This window comes from Protopterus annectens, chromosome 10.part0 (genome assembly GCF_019279795.1).
Source record: "Protopterus annectens isolate FY-2018-M chromosome 10.part0, PAN1.0, whole genome shotgun sequence".
Taxonomy (NCBI): domain Eukaryota; kingdom Metazoa; phylum Chordata; order Ceratodontiformes; family Protopteridae; genus Protopterus; species Protopterus annectens.
In genome coordinates, this window is record NC_056744.1 from 1,652,282,170 (window position 1) to 1,652,303,286 (window position 21,117).

Sequence of the window (21,117 nt, forward strand, 5' to 3'; positions counted from 1 at the left end):
GCTAACTGTTGTAATTGTGGTAGAAGCCATGAATCTAAGAATGAAAAATGCTTAGCTTTTAGTCAACAATGCAACAGATATAATAAATGGAATCACTTCAAAAGATTTTGTAAATCAAAAGAATGTGCACCTTCTTTTATCAAAAGGGAACATTTTAAGAACTGAATTGATCAATTAGAGAGCTGTGACCATACTTTTCATTTTGATGGTGTGTCAGTGCTTAGTGAAACGGTTAATGCAGCAGATTTATGGACCAAGAATGAACTTTTTGTACTGTTCGGATAAATGGTAAACCCATAATGGTCAAAGTTGACACAGGCTCTAAGTGCAATGTTATGTCAACAGATACATTTGCCAGAGTATGTCATGGTTCATAGGTTCATAGGTTTATACTAGGCTATCTGCCCTAAGGCATTTATAAGCCTAGCCCAAAGTTTTGTGGCTTACGCCACCCCTTATGTTAAAAAATACTGTGCCCATTAGTTTGTTGTGCCTCTGTCCAGCAGTGACACAGAGATGATTCCCGGGGTAAACCTATGATCTCCCATCCACCGGTCAAGATTTCTCTTGAACAGAGCCATCGAGGTGCTCTGCCTCACATGGACTGGGATTTTATTCCACAGCATAGGGAGTCTCTGGGTGACAAATCTATCCCTCCAGCATGTCCTATTTATATCTGTGCTAAGGTTTAAGTCGCTTGCTCTAGTGGATCTGGTAGATTTGGATTTTTTGAGGTGGAGCATGTCCATTAATTCCGGGTTGGACATGGCTTTGTATGTCAGGCACAGGTCACCTCTGAGCAGGCGGTATGCGACTGAATAGAGCTGGAGGTTCTTCAGTCTGGCAGCATATGACAGATTTTGGAGTCCCTTTATCCTTTTGGTGAGGAACTTTTGGGGTCTCTCCAATTGCTGCAGGTGTTGGGTGAGATACATCCCGAATGGGGCATTGTACTCGATCATTGGTCTGATAAGTGAAGAGTACAGGGGAACAATGACCTCACTTGATCTGGATGTGAATCCCTTCATGATCAGGTGGGCAATGTAGAAGGTCTTTCTAACCACTTTAGCAATGTGAGTGTCAAAAGAAAGGCCACTGTCAACCTGGGTCCCCAGGTCCCTGATAACCTCTTCTGTGCTTAATGGATTGCCACCTATATGGTAGCTTGGGGTTACCTTGTTTTTCCCGAAGGGTATGACTATACATTTTTTGGCATTTAACTTCAGGCCATGGCTCTGGCACCAGTTATCAGTTTCCATGAGACCCCACTGAAGGATATCTATGTCCGATGTACTTGATGGTGAAAGGCTTGATTTGGCAAAGCGTGTGAAGCTTGTTGCCTGTGGGGAAGAAATTTGTACTGAAGGCTCAGTAATACTTTCATGTTACTCTGTCGAGAGATGCTACAACTTGTTATTTTATGTAGTCAGAAGGCAAGTTCATTCATTATAAGGGCTCAGAGACACTTTGAAAATGGGACTGTTATCATTTAATAAGGAAATCCATCATGTTAGCTTAAAAGACCACAGTTCTAATTTTTCCCAGTCCATTTTTTCTTCCTATGCTGATCTCTTCAAAGACAAACTAGGCAAGCTTCCAGGTGTGTACTCCATGAGGTTAGACCCAGATGTCAGTCCAGTTATCAGGCCTGCTCATAGAGTTCCACAGTGAATGATAACATTGTTCAATCATAAAATATTCAGTCTACTGCAAATGACATATTTTTTTTCACAACGGGTAGAAAACATGATATCAGGGGCAGGGTAAAAGCAAGAGATCTAAGTTGAACTTGGAATGATTAAAGAACATTACTGTATAAAAAGAAAGAAGAGAAAGGCTGAAGTGGACAGCATGGCTCAGGCTATCACTGCAAAGGCAGTGAGATGAGAACTGTAGGCTTGCAAATAAAACTGTGAAAACATTGAGATTAATAAGACTAATGGTGATAATGATCATTCTTTTGCAATAATTGAAACAGCAGACATTACTTAATCAGAAGTGGAAGAATATTCAGATGTGCAGAGTATAATTATATACTAGTAATTGAAGATTCAGTTATTAGATGAACTGATACTTACATTTGCAGAGAATTCCATCAATATTGAATAGTATTATACTTGCCAGGAGAAAAACTACAGGATGTGAGTAGGGCCTTAGAATACCTTAATGTGAGGAAGTATGGAGATGTTTTGTTCATGTTGGTTTAAATGATCTCATCTTCAAGCATCCACAGATTGTAAGGGAATTTGAAACACACTTGAATAACATACTTTGCACAGTTGTTAGGATGTATTTTCACTATGTATTTTCACTAATCACTCATAGAAAAGAGAGTCAGATGAATGAGAATGTAAAATTTTTCATAGTAAAAACCTACATGGGAAAAATGACCACTTTTAAAAAGTGGAAATGTATAGAACATCTGAGCCTAAATTTGGGCACACATCTATTTAGGCAGGATGAAATCCAGTTATCAATGCAAGAAAATAAATTTTTTCAGCAGATATGTTTTGATATTTAAAACCAGAAAAGGGCTGTAATTGGAAGAACTCAAAAAAACATAGAACAGAGGTCCAAACCCACAGATGGTAACAAAATACTTTATTCACAGGCAGGATAAGCGCTTTTGTCTTGTGTACAAGACTTCATCAGATGCCTCCATATTACTCTTTTTTTAATCCTAATATCATGAATCATGTTTGTACATTCTATCCTATCATGTTTTGATATTTGCCTAACACAAAACAAGCTTTTTTGCCAAGTTACAAATCTAACTGTTAACAGATAACAACCAGCACAGATAAATCAGATGTTGCTAATGCTATGAGCATTAGTAGTATGTTTTATTGGAAAATGTTTTGTGTCCATATATGATTAATGCTGTTATTGTCTGGGAAAGGACTGGAAACCAATTCTGTCATGGTGTAAATCTTTTTACTGTAACAGACATTTTACTAAAAATCAAGGGGAGGTGTTATAATCGAGATTTAAAATTGTTATAAAATCTGTGATTATTACATGTTTTATAACACCAATACTGCATATTGTGTAACTGTGGCCGTAATGGGGTCCACTTTGCAATTTCAAAATACTGAAATCCCAAATTTCTGTATTTTGAAATCACAAAGCCGAAAACCCAAGCACAACTCAAAAATCCGAAAACACACAACCACAAAATTCAAAATCCCGAAACTACGCTACTCATACAGTACACACATAAACAAACACAAAACTCACCCCCACAATCACACAAATGCACCTAAACTACATATAAGTAGGGAGACAAGTCCCCCTGTACCCCCCACACCCCTATATATATATTCTAACTCTGAGATCGTACAAATAGAAACACAAATGAAACTCACACACACACATCTTACAGTCCCTCACACACACACACATATCACAGTCACAACACACACTAAAGCCCCTACCCAACATACTTACACACACAAACTTACCTAAATTAAACCCAGACATATGCTTCAGGATTTTGAATTTTGTGCTTCTGTCAGTTTTGGAACTTTGAGTATTCGGCTTTGTGATTTTGAAATACTGAAATTCTGGATTTCACTATTTCAAAATTACAAAGTGGACCCCAATAATGACAACCCTGGAACAGATTGCAATTGTTGGAGTGCATTGACCACCAAAGTCAAGTGCAGGTGGTCTGGAAAATTCATACATTTCTTGCATGAAACACCAAAGGGAAATAGCTATTGACAAATTTACCAGAAATAGACTGAGATAAGGTTGATTCCCCATTAGTAAGGAAATTATTTACAATGTATATTCATGGACAACAGCTGTTGCAGACTGTGAACAAACCTACAGGGAATGGAACATACTGGGTAGTGTTTGTGTCTGTAAGGAGATGATTGCTAGTTCAAGTGTTGCACTTGATATGCAATGATCATGGGGTTATAAATGTTAAACTAGAGCTAGATAACCCTGCCAAACTGAAATCTAAACCAGTGCATACAAGATTAATTTAGTGAATTTAAAACTAAATGGAGAAATACATTCACTGAAAAGACTCCAGAAGGGTATACAATCACATAGCCAATCACACTGTGTGCAATTAATGTATGTGCATAAATCAGGTAGCAGACCCATTAGTGTGAGTAATATATTGTCGAACCTTACAATAGCGAACAGCCGCTATAGCAAGGTTTGACAGTGTAGTGCAGATCACACTATAGTGGGTATTGGGAAATGTACCCTTTCCTCTGTGTAGTGCGATCTCTGAGTTTGTATATATAAGTAGGGGGTGGAGGGCACAGCCCCTCACATGGGGGGTGCAGGGGGGCCTTGCCTCCTTGCAAAACATGTTAAAATATATTTAGCAGCTATGAGCATTTCAGTGAAGTTGAAATGTTCGACATTCGACTTCACTGAAATGCTCAGTTCGGCATTTACTGTTGTCGGTGTTGTGATTTCCAAACATTTTCTTCAGATATCTGCACTTTTGGCCACAGTAGTGTCAAACATGTGATAGTAAACCCTCCAGAAGGAATGTGGGAAGGTTTGAAAGGGGAATTGTCTGAATACAAAAAAAGAAGTTTACCATCAGGATCTTGGCAAAGAAGTTCGGGATGATATTCTTCCATAAAATTTTACTTGAGTAAGATAAAAGATAAAATAAAATCTAAGAAATGGAGCCAATGCTGAACTATAATTCTGAAAAACTGAAATTAAAAAAAATGAACAAATAAACATAGTGGAAGAAAAAAATTAGGAATCATTTGAAGAAAATGCATATAAAGATATTAAGCATAATAGGAAAACCTTTTGTAGATGTACAAGATGTTGTCGAGTAAAGAAACATGATTGATTACCCCTTTGTGGAACCACGCTACTTTGCATAAGACTTTCTAAATAAATCTATAATCTGATATATTTTAGGTTAAACTTCAGAAATTTCATACAGTTTATCAATGTGTACATCTTTACTCATACAGTCAGGGTGCCTATAGGGCTCTGTCCTATGCCCATACTTATTTAGGTTGTATCTTTCAGATCTACCTTTTTCAGGGATGTACTGTAGTCAATATGCAACTGGCTTAAAAATTGGTAAATTGATTACTTCTGCTACAAATAGGACATGTCTGCAAATGAATTTCACTAAATTGGTCATTTGGGCACAGAAGAATAATATGCCAATAAATACATCAAAAGCTAAGCATATGAGATTTGTTGAATATTTAACACAGCACAAAACTGTGGATTCATTTAAAAACTTGGGGTGCTCTGGCTTTGAGTTTTATTTTCTAATCATATCTAAACTATAGGCTGTAGAAGAAGATTAATAAAGTCTAGGAAATCAGAAATAATTAAACCAGTGCTTGTAAATTACATTGAACCTAAACTTGAGTATGGAGTTATAATTTGGAAACCTTATAAGAAAACTAGCATGCATAAATTGGAACAATTACAACAGAAATATACAAAGGCATCCATAGGTGTGAATATCTCAGCTTGTACAATGTCTCGTATAGCTATTTAAGGGGAGACCTTATTCAGGTCTTTGGGAATGTTTGGGGTTATCAAAGAGTAGTAGAGAATCATCAGAAATGTGTGTAGGAGATTATATAGAAATGAGAAATGTACTAATTGGTTCTCTGAGACAGTAGCTGATACATGGAATAGTCTACCGAATTAAAGCAAGCACTAGTTTCGATATATTTTTTAGAACAGCTGGGTCATTTATACTATGAATGACTGCTTTGGTATATTGGCTGGCTAGAAAGGCATTATTGTCCTTGTCTCAAATATTTGTTTGCATATACATGCATATGCTTAGTCCATAAATATATTGAACTGCTTTGAGTAGCTTAAAACAAGCTCTGAGTGAAACACAGATGAGGACCATTCTAGGAAAATGTTGCAGAAGGTGTAAAAGATGCCCGTGACTCACATTATTGCCAGTGCATGGCACTGGAATGAAAAAATAGCACTTCAGTTCATCTATCATGACTCATAAAAGTGACTTGAAATAGATTATATGATGGAGACATGAAAGTAGTAAAACAAGATCACATTAATGTGTCAGACCCCATGATGTTTTTTTTTTTTGTGGAAAGCTTTAAAATTTTAAGAGAAAGATTTGAGTGAATTTGATGCAATAAAATAACTTGGAAAACAACACTGATACAATGAAAACACACTTTGACTTACAAAGTGAAGTTTCCATTAAATGAACTGTGACTTGTCAACAGCTTGACATATTATTAGTAAGAACATGCAGTCCTGAATATACTTTTAAAATGTGGAAACAACCTGACATTCTTAAAGATTCATAGTCCTGATAAAGAAAAAAAGGGTAGGTGTAGAAACTTCAAAAGGGACTAGAATCTTTCACTGGAGTAGTTGAAGAACCTGTATATATTCTGAAACCTGTTACTAAGACTTTCCAGAAAACCCTGTTATAAGGTTAGTAAAATAATGTAGTACAGATACTGAAAGGAAAAAAATCCATAGTGCACGATATATGATCTTATTAGAATGTTCCAGCCACTGGTTATGCAAAATGTCTGTGTACATGTGGATAAGGAGGAAAAAAACTGAATCAGAAACCTGGAAAAGAATCCTAAGATACTCTCTGTAATGTCAATATAGAGGACTATTCAGAAACAACACTTTCAACAACAGGATTTAGAGGCAGAAAAGAGAAATATGATTATGATCCATGGGTGCTGGAACCATAGAGCCAGGGGGAGAGGGAGCCCCCCCACACACACACTTTTACAGCTGCAAGACCTGTTGGAAAAAAATAATGAAGTGGAGTTTTCACGCTAACTTGGAGTCGTGGGCGGAATTTAAACTAACTAAACTAGCAGTTCTTGTTCTCTTATTGCTCTGTGTTACAAGAATTATTCTGCCGCTGTTCTGTTGGTGCCAGAGACAGAGTCATGCCAGTAAGGAGAGTTTTGGTCTTTTATTTGCAGGACTTGTGCTGCTCCCCTGTGTGTGCATGTGCAAGAGCCTGAATTCTCTACCCATACCACCACTTCTGATTCAGGGAGATGAGTCCATAGCTCTCAACTGTCCAGATTTTCACAGAATATTTGGCTCAAACTTTTGGTCTGATCCTCTTAAAATTTGTGGTTTTCTGGCAAATCAGTGAGAACTGAATTCACTAAATAATGATAGCCCTTTAAGTTTCAATCTTCCTATCTTTCAGAAAACACATGGTAACACAAAACACTTTATTTTAGCAACTGTCTAAGATTACACAAGCAATATTTAAAATGTGTCCCTGGTTTTGGGCCTTTGCCCCCCCCCCCCCCCCACACACACACACACAAAATAAATTTTGGCTTTTTCCAGATTTCTTGTGCTGCGAAGTTGAGAGATTTAGTTGAGTGTCAAGTGGATTTTACAAGGAGCTGAGAGCTTCAGGGGAAGAGAAGTTTAGTGCTACTTATTCTAAGTCATTTGCATTGTTAGTAGCACAACAGGTAGTATACTTACTTTTGATGCAGAAGACTGGATTCTACTCCCACAGTATGCAGATGGATCAGATACTGTACTGTGTTGTACTTTAAAGGGAGTGGATGCTGCAGTCCTGTGAATGTCCTCTTTTGGAGGAGTTACCTAGTAACTGTGTTTCTGTTATCAGTTTGCCACCCATTCCCCATTGCAAAATTACTAGCTTTTCATTTTCTTTAATGTAGCATAGGCAATTTATTCTTCAAGGGCAACAGGCACTTTATTTGTAGATGATTCTTCGAATCAGTCTCCAGAGCCGTGGACAAGGGTAAGGCGGTCCACACAGCCTATCTGGACCTCGCCAAGGCCTTTGACACCATCCCCCACTCTGGAATCATAGATAAACTTACTAAGATGGGCATAAATCCCTACGTCACTCGATGGGTTGCCAACTGGCTTACTGACAGAACCCACACTGTAAAAGTAGCCAACTCCAAATCCATCTCCAGACAAGTGACAAGTGGAGTACTTCAGGGTTCAGTCCTAGAACCGCTCTTGTTTGGCATCTACTTCTCTGAAGTACAGGCCAGCACTAAGGTACTCTGGCTATCAAAGTTCACAAATGACTGCAAACTGGGAGCCATTATTGAATCCCCAAATGATGTGGATAGTCTGCAAAAAGGCCTTACAGAAACAGATGCTTGGTGCCAGAGCCATGGGCTGAAGCTCAATGCCAAGAAGTGTATAGTTATCCTCTTTGGGGAAAAACATGTACCCATGAATTACCCATAGGTGGCAGTTCACTAAACACTGAAAGTGTGATAAGAGGCTTAGGAACACAGGTGGACAGTGGTCTCACCTTCGATAACCACATTGCCACAAAAGTCAGGAAATCCTTCTATGCGGCACACCTCATCACTAAGGGCTTTTCATCCAGAAAAAAGGAGGTCATTGTCCCACAGTACTCATCCCTCATTAGACCCATCATAGAGTGTAATGTCCCATTTGGTATGTACCTCACAAGACATCTGCATCAACTGGAAAGGCCTCAGAAACCCCTCATTAAAAGAATCACAGGCCTAAAGCAGATGCCCTATGCTGACCGACTAAAAAAACTCCAGCTATATTCTGTCGCATATCGTCTAATCAGAGGCGATCTCTGCTTAACATACAAGGCCATGTCAAACCCAGAGCTGTTGGACATGCTACACTTAAAGAAATCCCAATCCATCAGAGACACACGCTCCAGGGACCTAAACCTTGTCATCACAATGCACAAAACATGCTGGAGGGATAGGTTCCTGAGCCAGAGATTCCCCATACCCTGGAATAGACTGCCCATACATATCAAGCAGAGCGCCTCCTTGGCCCTCTTCAAAAGGAACCTTGACGACTGGATGGGAGATAGGAAATTTACCCCAGGGATCATGTCAGTCGCCCTCCTAGACAGGGGTCCAGGGAAGAAATAGCCAGGGAATTATTATGGCTAGGCTTGTACAGGCCCTAGGGCCGATAGCCTAGTACCAACCTATGAACCTATGAAACTATGAAATATAATGTTGTTTGCTAGCAGCAACCTCTTCATTAGATACAGATCCCTTTAATGTAGAATTATTTAGATGACTTCTGCACAGATTTTGTATATTTACTGATACTGGTGGGTTGTAATGACAAGTTTGAGTGGAGTTTTATGATTGAAAATTTTCTGAAATAGGTCATTTTTTCATTATTGGTTCAAACATTTTGTTTCATTGCTTACTAGAAGACTGTTCCAAACTACAAATTTAAAACACATTCTAACAAGTGGTGCTGTATTATACAAGGAATAGAATTTAATACAATCAGGTTAATACAATCAGGAAGGTGAATCAAAGAATGCATACATGTATGCTTGCTCACAGGATGCAGGATATCAAAATAGGGGAAGAGACCAGTCACCAATGGCATCCCCCAGGGTTCAGTGCTGAGACTTTTACTGTTTGGTATATACATCTCAAAAGTAGAAAGAAATACCAAAGGGCTTTGGCCGACTAAGTCTGAGATGACTGCAAGCTAGGAGCAGTTATTGAATCCCAAATGACTTAGCCATCATGCAGGAAGGTTTGTCCCAAACAATAACTGGTGCCAGAATCATGAATTGAAATTAAACTCCAAGAAATACATTATTGTATCCTTTGGGAAGTCTTCTACTCCAGGAACTACCAAATTGACTGAGCCCCCTGAGAACTGACCCAGTTGTTTGGCATTTGGGAACTTGTGTATACAGTGACCTAAGTCATAAGAAAGTCTTTCTATATTGCACAGCTTATAAACAAATTGATTTTGACTAGATCTAGAGATGTTATTGTCCCCCTTTATGAAGCCCTCATTAGGTCAGTCATTTTGTAGAATGCCCACTTTGACATGTATCTGTCCAGACCCATGCAACAACTTGAATACCCATGGAGATTCCTAACTAAAAGGATACAAGTCCTAAACAATAGGTTTTGCATGGACCACCTCAAAGATTTATCACTATTCTCAGTATCCTGGAGTTCTTAGAGATGACATGTCTGGCATACAAGGTATCCCCTGACCTAACACAGATGGACCTACTGAGCATCAGCAAGTCAAATGGCATCAGAAGTACTCAGTTCAGGTATCTAAACTGAATGTTGTGAAGAAATGGATATATATCACAGAGGCTACCACTCTTCCAGAACAGAATATCCATCCAAGTAAAACAAAGCTCATCCCTGTCCATATTCAAATGCAACGTGGATCTAAGGATGGGTAATAGAAAATGTACTCAAGGATTGCCCCTCATGCCACTAATGGATAGAGGCAGTTCCTAAATGCTGCATCCTAACATGGGTCCTCTCAAATTATCTATAGTATGATCACATTTATTCTCACTAGGGATAATATACAATTATCAGCCATGGGATAGGTACGACCAATCAGGAAATATTAATTCAAGCACCAAAAGGGAAATTGGCTAAGCATAAAATGTCCTCCAAGTGAACCTATGTTATGGTAGTAAATAGTTTTAAAAAATTGCCCTTTTTAGATCACTAAATGCCCCTCTCACCCTCCGCTCCAACAGCTTCTGGTGCCTGATTATCAAGTGAAAGTAAAGGAACTGCCAAAAACAATCCCAGGCTTAAACTGTGTTATATGGGGGAAGGGCTAGAAGAAAAAGAAACTAATACCTGTATTCATAGGTGAAGAGGATACACCCTCTACTTCATGACAATGTACAGACAAAGGTATTCTGTGTAAGTTTTCAAACAAGTATTTAAATTTCTAAGAAACACAGTGGGAGGATGACACATTAGGTGAGGCCAGAGACAACAGCCAGAGCAGAAGAAAAAGAAGAAGCAGGGAGATTTGTCTCATGCCATACCCCTAGACTGAGATGGAGAATGAAATGTTGTGTAGGGTAAACAAAGGCAATGAAAAAGTATTGAATCACCTCTAGTTCCAAAGTGTTTTACAACACTTGTGATAAAAATGGCATCTATCATATTTTGGGAGGACGTTTAGTGGTGAACAAAACCAAACTGAGAATGTTAGCTAGATTTTATTGACTTGAGGTGTTGAAATAGATTGAAAGTATTTGTACTCCATGCCAAAATATCAAAGAACAAGTGTTATCCTTGGTTCAGATGTCTGCTGATACACTTATTATTGAAGTTCCATTTGATCCGATAGCCATAGACATTGTGGGACCACACGTAAAGTCTAGTGCCTCCACACCTCCCTTACTATATATACTAACTCCAGGGTCACACTACAGTGGGGAAAAGACCATATATAACTTTCTGTGAAATGTGTTTCAGTGAATTGAGTTTTCACTGAATTGTGCTTTCAGTGATTTGTGCACAGTCATTTGACTTTCAGTGAAATGTGCTTTCAGTGAATAGTCCTAGACCAATATGTATATTTATGGGTTTACTTTGTTTGATAGAAAACACACTTCACTGAAACTTATTTCGTCAAAGCCTTATTTCACTGAAAATGAATTGCCTGAGCACAATTCACTGAAAGCTCACCTCAGTGAAAACTCATTTGATTAAAACTCGTTTCGTCTAGTTCCCCACTGTAGTGTGATCCTGGAGTATTTTATATATATATATATATATATATATATATATATATATATATATATATATATATATGTGTATAGATAGATAGATATATAGATATGTATGTGCGTGTGTATATATAGATATGGATAGATAGATAGATAGATAGATAGATAGATAGATAGATAGGTAGATATAGATATATGCGTATATTGTGTGTGTGTGTGTGTGTGTGTGTGTGTGTGTGTGTGTGTGTGTGTGTGTATATATACATATATATATATATGGGTTCCTATCAGTTCACTGACAGTTCAGAACATCGACACTCACATCTTCGACACCAAATCATCGATTGTTCATAACATCGACATTTTAGGTAAGCGATCTTCCCCCTTGCAGGACCCATGGTAGCACTTGTTTCTCTGTTACAACACGTAAGGTTTACGTGACTCTTTACAATTTACCCTGACAGCGTTGTCCTTAACTTCGTAACAGAGAAACAAGTGATACCATGGGTCCTGCAAGGGGGAAGATCGCTTACCTGAAATGTCGATGTTATGAACATGTGTGTGTGTCTGAACTGTCGATGATATATATATATATATATATATATTTATTTATTTATTTATTTAACTGGAAAATCCGACTTGGAACGAAGCCAGTTTTTGGCGTGGGCCTGGGGAGAAACACTCCAGATGCATGTCTTTGTAATGTGGGAGGAAACTGGAATACCCGGAGAAAACCCACACAAACACAGGGAGGACATGCAGACTCTGCACAGAAGGGACTCCAGTCAAGAATCAAACTGGAGAACCTCTTGCTGTGAGGAGACAATGCTACCACTATGCTATATATATATTTGTATATTATATAGGTATATATTTGTGTGTATGTATATACAAAACATAACATGATAATTACTACATTACCACTGCCAAAATTGACAACACTGGAAATGAAAAATAACAAAACTAACACATATCAGAGGTAAAAAGTGATTCAGACAAAACCTCATTGTTTTGTAGCTTTGCTGTCTTTAGTATACACATAGATGTAATTCTACATACTAAAATTTTTGGTTGATGCTTAGCTGTTAAGGAAAAATATAGGTGCAGAATTAACATTCACCCAACAGTAAAATTACACTCAAAAGTATATTCCTGCTGAAATTATCCAAGTTTTTTCGTCTTTGTCTTCACTTTCATAAAGACTAACAAACACACATGATAGATTACATTTCCTATAGCTTTGTGTTCAATTCTGGAGTTGGAACATTTGTATTTTGATAAAGAAGCTAGGATGGGATGCATTTGAAGATTGGAAGAAGGTAATTGGAATTGTTATCCTGTAACAGAAAGCTCATAGTAGTTGTGGTGGCCAGTGGTCCAGTAATAATTCTACCTGCTGAAAGCCATTTCCTGCTTCTGATATCCCTTCTGGTGGCAGGAAAAGTCTAAAACAAATACTGACCTTTTGTATATGGAATCTGACTACCATTTTCCTGGGGGGGGGGCAAACAACATGCCTTTCTAAGTAGCTCCTGGGAAGGAGGGCATCTTGTTTATGGTACCTGTAATGAACTCTAGTAATCCTTATCAGCTAGATATGGCACAAAGTAATATTTGGTAATGGTCACTATGAAGCCGACTGGAAAATCAACTTTTGAAAAAACACAAACGTCACCACAAACTGCAGAAAAGACAAACCAAAGCAGGAACAAGCAGCACCCCAAAGTCTTCAGCTCTTCAGCTCTTTATTAAAAATAACTTGAATAAAAAACTAGTAGCAAGTCACAAGTAGAGTTAAACACTTTTCGTCTAGTTTAGTAACTAGACTTCTTCAGACAACAAACAGCAGCTCAAATGCACTTAAATACACTTCCCCCTTCTTTCTCCTATTAACTTAATTACTTAATATATACCAATTAAATATAATAAATGACCTTAAACTTTGCAGCATAAATTAAATTACACAATCAATGATACTTGTTAGTGCAGCATACAAACATAATACAATAACATAAAACAGAATGAAATAAAATGAAATAAACTACTGTACTTACAAGAATAGGCAAAAGAAATCATACTCCGCCTTTACATTCCAGCATGTTAGTTAAATACAAAAGTAACATGCAGTCATTGTTAACCTTGAGGGTTTATAATTAGTCAATTTCCTATGCATAGGAGATCTACAAACCCTGCCAAATTAATTTTAACTTATAATAAGTAAAAAATTCATTAAATAAAAAATATTAAGAAAAAATAGGCATAAAGGTAAAAATAAAAATAACCTACCTACATCCTTTCTTAATAATGCTGTTGTATTTTACGTAATACATTACATTTTAAACTACCTGTTCAAGCTCTTAAGTCTCAAGAGGCACTGCATGGAACAACAGTCATTGATGTCAGGATAGTGACAAGCATTCAACTGGATCTGCCACATTAATTCCTTTTTTTCTAAAAGTAGAGATCTTGGTCCGCCCCTTACATCTTTTGGGATATGATCAATAACTTTAAGCCTGAAGTTGTGAGTAGGGTTCCATTTAATATGACTAGCTAGGGCATTTTTAGTTTTCTCCTTTCTGATATGATAAAGATGCTCATATACCTGCTGTTGTACTCTACAATCGGTTTTCCCGATGTAGAAAGTGGGGCATAGTTGACATTGAGCTAAATATATAACATAGGCAGAATTACAATTGAATCTACCTGATGTAATGGTGTAACATTGATCCCTAATATAAAATGTGTACCCTATATCTGTGAATTTACAATAATTGCAGGATTCACATTTAGTCATACTTGGGTTCCTTACAGTTCTAATGTTACTTGCCTCCAAAAGGTTTTTCAAGTTCTTACCCTTCTTAAATGTAAAAGAGGGAAGTGGCCCTAATAGTGAATGCAATTCAGAATTGTTACTCAGCAAGTTCCAGTTTTTCTTTATTATTGAAAGAATCTGTCCACTTTCTAAGCTAAATGTTAGTATAAATGAGACTGGGGACCTGTCTGTCACTTAGTTGGTAACAATATTAGCCACGTTATGGGAAAGGGCTTTACCCTGTAATAATGAGGTATAGACACCGTTAGACCTCTTCTGTGTGATCTCGGTCATGATTTCCTCAATAAGGTCTCTTGGATACCCCCTAGAAAAAACATATCAGCTATTTTTTCACATTCCTTCAAAAACTCACTATCAGCTGTGACCATCTTTGTGGCACTAACTAACTGGCCTTTGATTACAGATTTTTTATGGTGGGAGGGATGTGAACTACTGAAATGTAAATATGTATTTGAGAAGGTGTCCTTCCGATGGATTCTGGCAGCCAGTCTTTTATTAATTCAATCCTTACAGAGTTCAATGTCCAAATAGGTTATTGTCTCTTTGTGGAAGGTATAAGTAAATTTCAAAAACGCAGTAGTCTGATTTAAATATTTAATAAACTGCACAATTTCATCCAAGTTGCCTTTATGGATGACAAATATGTCACCCAAAAAGGACGTGTAAAAGAATAACCTATCCATAAGGTGTCTTTGTGTAAAAATGTGCTCCTTTTCCCAATAGGCCTTAACTGTGTTAGCAAAACTGGCCCCCTTGGGGACCCCATAGCTACCCCAATGTTCTGTAAGTAAAACTGGTTGTCAAACAGAAAGTAATTATTAGTTATGTCCAATGTCCAACAAAATGCTGACTAGTTTGGTCTCTGCTAAAGGGGCCCCTTTCTCACTAAGGAACTGAAGTACATATTCAATTCCTTCCTCTTGTGGAATGGATGTATAAAGGTCTCTGACATCAGTAGTTAAGAAGATGAACTCTTCCTGATAAAGATGTTCATTTAATTTAGATAGAAAGGACCAAGAATCTTTACAAATTTGATCTTCATTCCTAAGATGTTTCTCCAAAATGTTATCCACTACCTTGGCTATAGGATAGGTTGTATTTTGACGATCTACTAGTGGCCTCATTGGTGGATCTGATAAAGATTTATGTATTTTAGGCACACCAAACAAGATTGGGGTTCTAGGAGCTAACATCGTTAAATAGTTCAACAAGGGCATATCTATTAGTTGTTCAATAAATAAGTCATTCAGATGTTCCTTGATTTTTATATAAGCTAAGCTGAATTCATTCAAACTGACTAGGGTATAAGTATCAGTGTCCAAAAGCTTGGTCATCTTTTGGATATAAAAGTCATTCCCCATATTCACCAATCCTCCCCCTTTATCAGGTTTTAGGATTCTAATTGGTAGCTGTTGAACATCATTAAAGGCTGCCCAGTCGTCGTCCCCTACATTCCTTGTAAAGTTAAATTTCTCTGTTAATGAATTTTTGAAGTTGATTTTGCATATTTTTTCAAACATTGCTATAAGTGGATGACTTAGAGAGGATTAAAAGTACTAGGTATATGGTACTCAGGTGCGGTTTTCTGTACAATTTTGAAGAAAACCTGCAAGTTAAGTTTTCTGATGCACTGCTTAAACTCCATAATAATTTGTACCACATTGTACCACAGGGCTCAGTCCTGGGCCCACTCTTGTTTGGCATCTACTTCTCCGAAGTACAATCAAACACAGGAGGGTTATGGCTGACAAAGTTTGCAGATGACTGCAAGCTGGGCGCCATAGTAGAAAACACATCTGACACAGATATCCTTCAGAAGGGTCTCACAGAAACAGATAACTGGTGCCAGAGCCACGGCCTAAAGTTAAATGCCAAAAAATGCATAGTCATACCCTTCGGGAAAAACAAGGTTACCCCTAGCTACCAAATAGGTGGCAATCCACTGAGCGCAGAAGAAGTTATCAGGGACCTGGGGACCCAGGTTGATAGTAGTCTGTCATTCGACACCCAAGTAGCTAAAGTAGTTAGGAAGACCTTCTACATTGCCCACCTTATCATGAAGGGTTTCTCATCTAGATCAAGGGAGGTCATAGTCTCGCTTTACTCATCACTCATCAGACCAATGATTGAGTACAATGCCCCCTTCGGAATGTATCTGACCCGACACTTGCAGCAGCTGGAGAGGCCACAAAAGTTCCTCACCAAAAGGATAAAGGGTCTCAAAAATCTGTCCTATGCTGCCCGACTGAAAGAACTCCAGCTCTACTCAGTAAACGCCAGCTGCTCAGAGGTGACCTTTGCCTAACATACAAGGCCATGTCAAACCCAGATTTGATGAATATGTTTCACCTCAAAAAATCCAGATCCATCAGAGCCACAAGGGCGGGAGACTTAAACCTTGACACGACTATTAATAGGACGTGCTGGAGGGATAGATTCATCACCCAAAGACTCCCTAGGCTGTGGAACAAAATCCCGGTACATGTGAGGCAGAGCACCTCGCTGGCCTTGTTCAAGAGAAATCTTGACCAATGGATGGGAGATCGCAGATATACCCCAGGGATTACCTCAGTGTCATTGCTCGACAGAGGCACAGCAAAATAATGGGTTTAGTTCCCCATACTAAAGGGGTGGCGTAAGCCACAAAACGATGGGCTAGGCTTGTAAATGCCCTCGGGCAGATAGCCTAGTATGAACCTATGAACCTATGAACCTATTAGCTGGCTTAGTGGGTACAAATGATAAACCCTTTGCTAATAATTCCACTATGTTAGATTTGACTTGAAATTCAGAAAAATTATATATGCTGAAATCCCCTCTCCTGCTAGTAGTAATAGTGAGCGAGGGCACTGTTTGCCTATCAGAATCAATACTGGGTTCAACATTCACGTATGTATCAGTCTCCATAGTTCTGTTCTGCAGATTCATATTAATCAACATATTAGGGGCTACAGGTTCAGACCCAGCAGTTACACTATTTGATAAACAAAAGGTAGCCAAGTCAAACATTTCCGAATGAATTCCAGAATTAGACTGTAGGGGGGTAGATACAGGGTGATCAATCACATGCCCTGAATTAATATAATTAACATTGATATTAAGGGTCCTATTAAAATTAACAGGCCTTTCACAATTACTTACATCCTGTTCATTAGCCTTAGTAGTAATGTTCAAATTAGGAAAAATTAATATTCTATTGGTGTCATTATTAGCTTTTACATTTGTTTTCTTACCACGTGTACATGGTTTGATACTAGGCCCCAGTCTGTTTGTAATGTTTCTTGTTTTTCCAAATGTACATGATTCACCACTAAGCACCCATCTATCAGTAACATTAAGTGATCGTGCAAATGGTAAATCAGATGTATCACCAAAGCTATACCTTAAAACATCAGCACCAATAATGTCCGTCATTACTGAATCCCCAACATGTGGTACATAAGACGAGCTGGCAACAGACGACTCACCCAGCATATTGTTAAATAAATTTAACTGTAAACATGGTATACTGCTCATTTTATCAACCACCTTAGTTCAAAATGGAGCCACAGTGGTGCTGAAAGAATCCGCACCCATTTCCGTCCTAAAAAAATGGACTAGCATGTAAAGGTGGTGTACTAGTCACAACAATAGTAGGCAAAGAGACAGGGAAATCAGTAACAGTACCTGAATAGTTCACAATAGAGACCAATAAGTCCAAACGGGTAGAGGTAGTTACCTCTTCTTCCTGTTCGTGTTGCCTTTTCTTTGTTGAGAATATTTCCTTTTCCGAGCCTCATCTCCCGTCTTTTGCTGACTGGTACCCTCCTGCAAAAATTCCTGTTTGTGGTGTTCGTCATGGTAAGATTCTGCTGCAGTAAAGTTACCCGATTGGTCTAGGTAGTTACCTCACTGCTCTTTTCGTTGATTTTGTTTAATAAGGTTTTATCCAGCTGTTGTTGGTCTCATTTGTTGTGCAGCCGAATGGGGTGTACAATTTTGTCTTTGGGAAGGTGGGGGGAGATGGTACGCCATACCATTAGCATTCCAGTTTCTTAACTTTTGTTAATCTAAAATTTTCTATATCTTTATCAATGCTTTCAAAGCGTCTTGTGTAATCATATTTATAGCGGACAAATTCAAGGGACTCACAAATGCGGGTGTTGATCAACATAATTTCATCATTTAAGGAGTCGACTGAGTAAAGATAGTGTTTAATGATGAGTTGCATAAGCTCCAACACGTGCTTATTGAAAAGGTCCAACAGTATGGAATAAGGAACCTGGGACCAAGTCTGCTGGGTATTGCTAAGATCTCAGACCCTTTAGAATGACCTTTTCCCCTAAGATATTCGTCAAAGTAAGCAACCTCCAACTGTAGTTTTTTTTTTGTTTTAAACAGTTTAGAGTCTAGAGCTTTTAAATCAGATATGATTGTAATTTTCCCCTCAGTTGATAATCTATCATTGTCTCTAGTTTTATTATTAGTACCTTGTTTAATTGTAGGAGAATTGTTTAACCATCCAGGCACATCAAAACCAGCAGTGAGTTCAGAAGGCCCTTTATCCCGGTGTAATGTGCTTTCTGACAAGTGACATGATAGTCAGAAGGTCGGCCGAGGGAAGTGCTCATACTCGTCTCTCTAACTTGAAAGGTGGCAATTGGAAGATCTTGTTTATTAGCAACAGTCACTGACCCAGATAGAGGTAGAACGGCATCTAGCCAGTCAGATAATGCATCCAAATATTGATTAAGTATCGCAATTAAATTTGTAAGATTCCCAGACTCTTGTTGACTGTCCTGGGGGTTGAATTGATCTTGGGAGTCTGTGCTGTTCCCACTAGCCATAGACAAACTGTTAAAAAAACACAAATCGCACCACAAACTGCAGAAAAGACAAACCAAAGCAGGAACAAGCAGCACCTCAAAGTCTTCAGCTCTTTATTAAAAATAACTTGAATAAAAAACTGGTAGGATGCCACAAGTAGAGTTAAGCACTTTTCATCTAGTTTAGTAACTAGACTTCTTCAGTCAACAAACAGCAGCTCAAATTCACTTAAATACACTTCCTCCTTTTTTCTCCTATTAACTTAATTACTTAATATATATCAATTAAATATAATAAAGGACCTTAAACTTTGCAGCATAAATTAAATTACACAATCAATGATACTTGTTACTGCAGCATACAAACATAACACAATAACATAAAATAGAATGAAATAAAATAAAATAAACTACTGTACTTACAAGGATAGGCAAAATAAATTATACTCAGCCTTTACAGTCCAGCATGTTAGTTAAATACAAAACCAACATTCTGTTTTATGTTATTGTATTATGGGGGAAGTGTATTTAAGTGAATTTGAGCTGCTGTTTGTTGTCTGAAATCACTGTCCCCAAAGGGGATGATGATGCATTTTTGGCACTCAGTTTGAGGTCATGTTTCTGGCACCAGTCATTTGTTTCGGTGAGACCCTCTTGGAGGATGTCCACATCACTTGGGGAATTGATGACAGCACCCAGCTTGCAAACATCTGCAGACTTGGTCAGCCATAGCCCACTGGTTTTGGACTGCACCTCAGAAAAGTATATCCTAAACAACAGACACCCCAAGACCGATCCCTGGGGTACACTGCTCATTATGGGTCTACTGCTTGAGATGGCTTCCCCTATTTTGATGAGGTGGGTTCTATCAGTGAGACAGTTTGCTACCCATCTGGTAACATATGGATTGATGCCTAGTTGAGAGTTTATCTATTATCAAAAGGAATCCAGAGACAGCGCACACAATCCGCACTTTATTCAAAGAATAAAACGTCCAAAACTAAATCACGGAGTTCGTAAACGCTATTAAACATCCAGTACATGCGTTTTCGTCAGCCTGTAGCTTAGACTTCATCAGACAAAATGAATTAACTAATTAAGCATTATATAAGGAAATACATTTAAAAAGACCAATAAAATTCAAGCATCTAAGTTAAAACCAATGAAAATAGTGACAGTCTGAGGAGCTCATTATAATAAAATTGTGAGTGATTTAAAATGATCTAATAAATATGTAAAAAACTTTTTCCTTTAAAATAATTACAATATTTAAAAGCAGAGGTATTGTTTAAAAAATATTGTAGTTAATTAGGTTTCTAAAACCCACAATAGAATGAAGCTGTTTGGTTAAAAACTGATAAATGTATTTATGTGCACAGTAATTGTAGTAGGTACATAAAAAACAGAAGCATAGACAACAGTGCCCTCTACTGTTCATAAAACTACTTAATGAGTTTCAAACTTGAATTGATCTCAGTTTGAGAGCTGGAATTATTGAGATACATTCATTTAAGCCTGGTGATTTGTTGGCCTCTAATAAAATTTGCCAATACAGTTCCCTGTATTCAAGCCATTCTTCCCAGGGACCTCCTCTTATTTCTTTTTTAACTTGTTCTAAAACAAAAAGGAGAATGTGGCTTCTTTACAGTTCTTTGTGTGTTTGTACAATGCATTGGTGTCCTTAGCTTTTTGTATCTCATATAAATGTTCATAAATCCGCCTCTTCAATACTCTTTCTGTTTTCCCAACATAATACGAACTGCATTTTGTACACATTGCAAGGTAAACCACTCCCTGGGACTCACAGTTGAATGAACCAGTGCTATATATATTAATGTCCCTTATTTCAATGTAAATTTCTCTTTTGTTGGAAATGTAGGGACATTGTTTACAGTGCCCACAATGAAATGTTCCATATGAGGTGTTATTAAGGCATGCCCTCTCCAAGTAGTGATGAGGATCTTTTGTGAGAT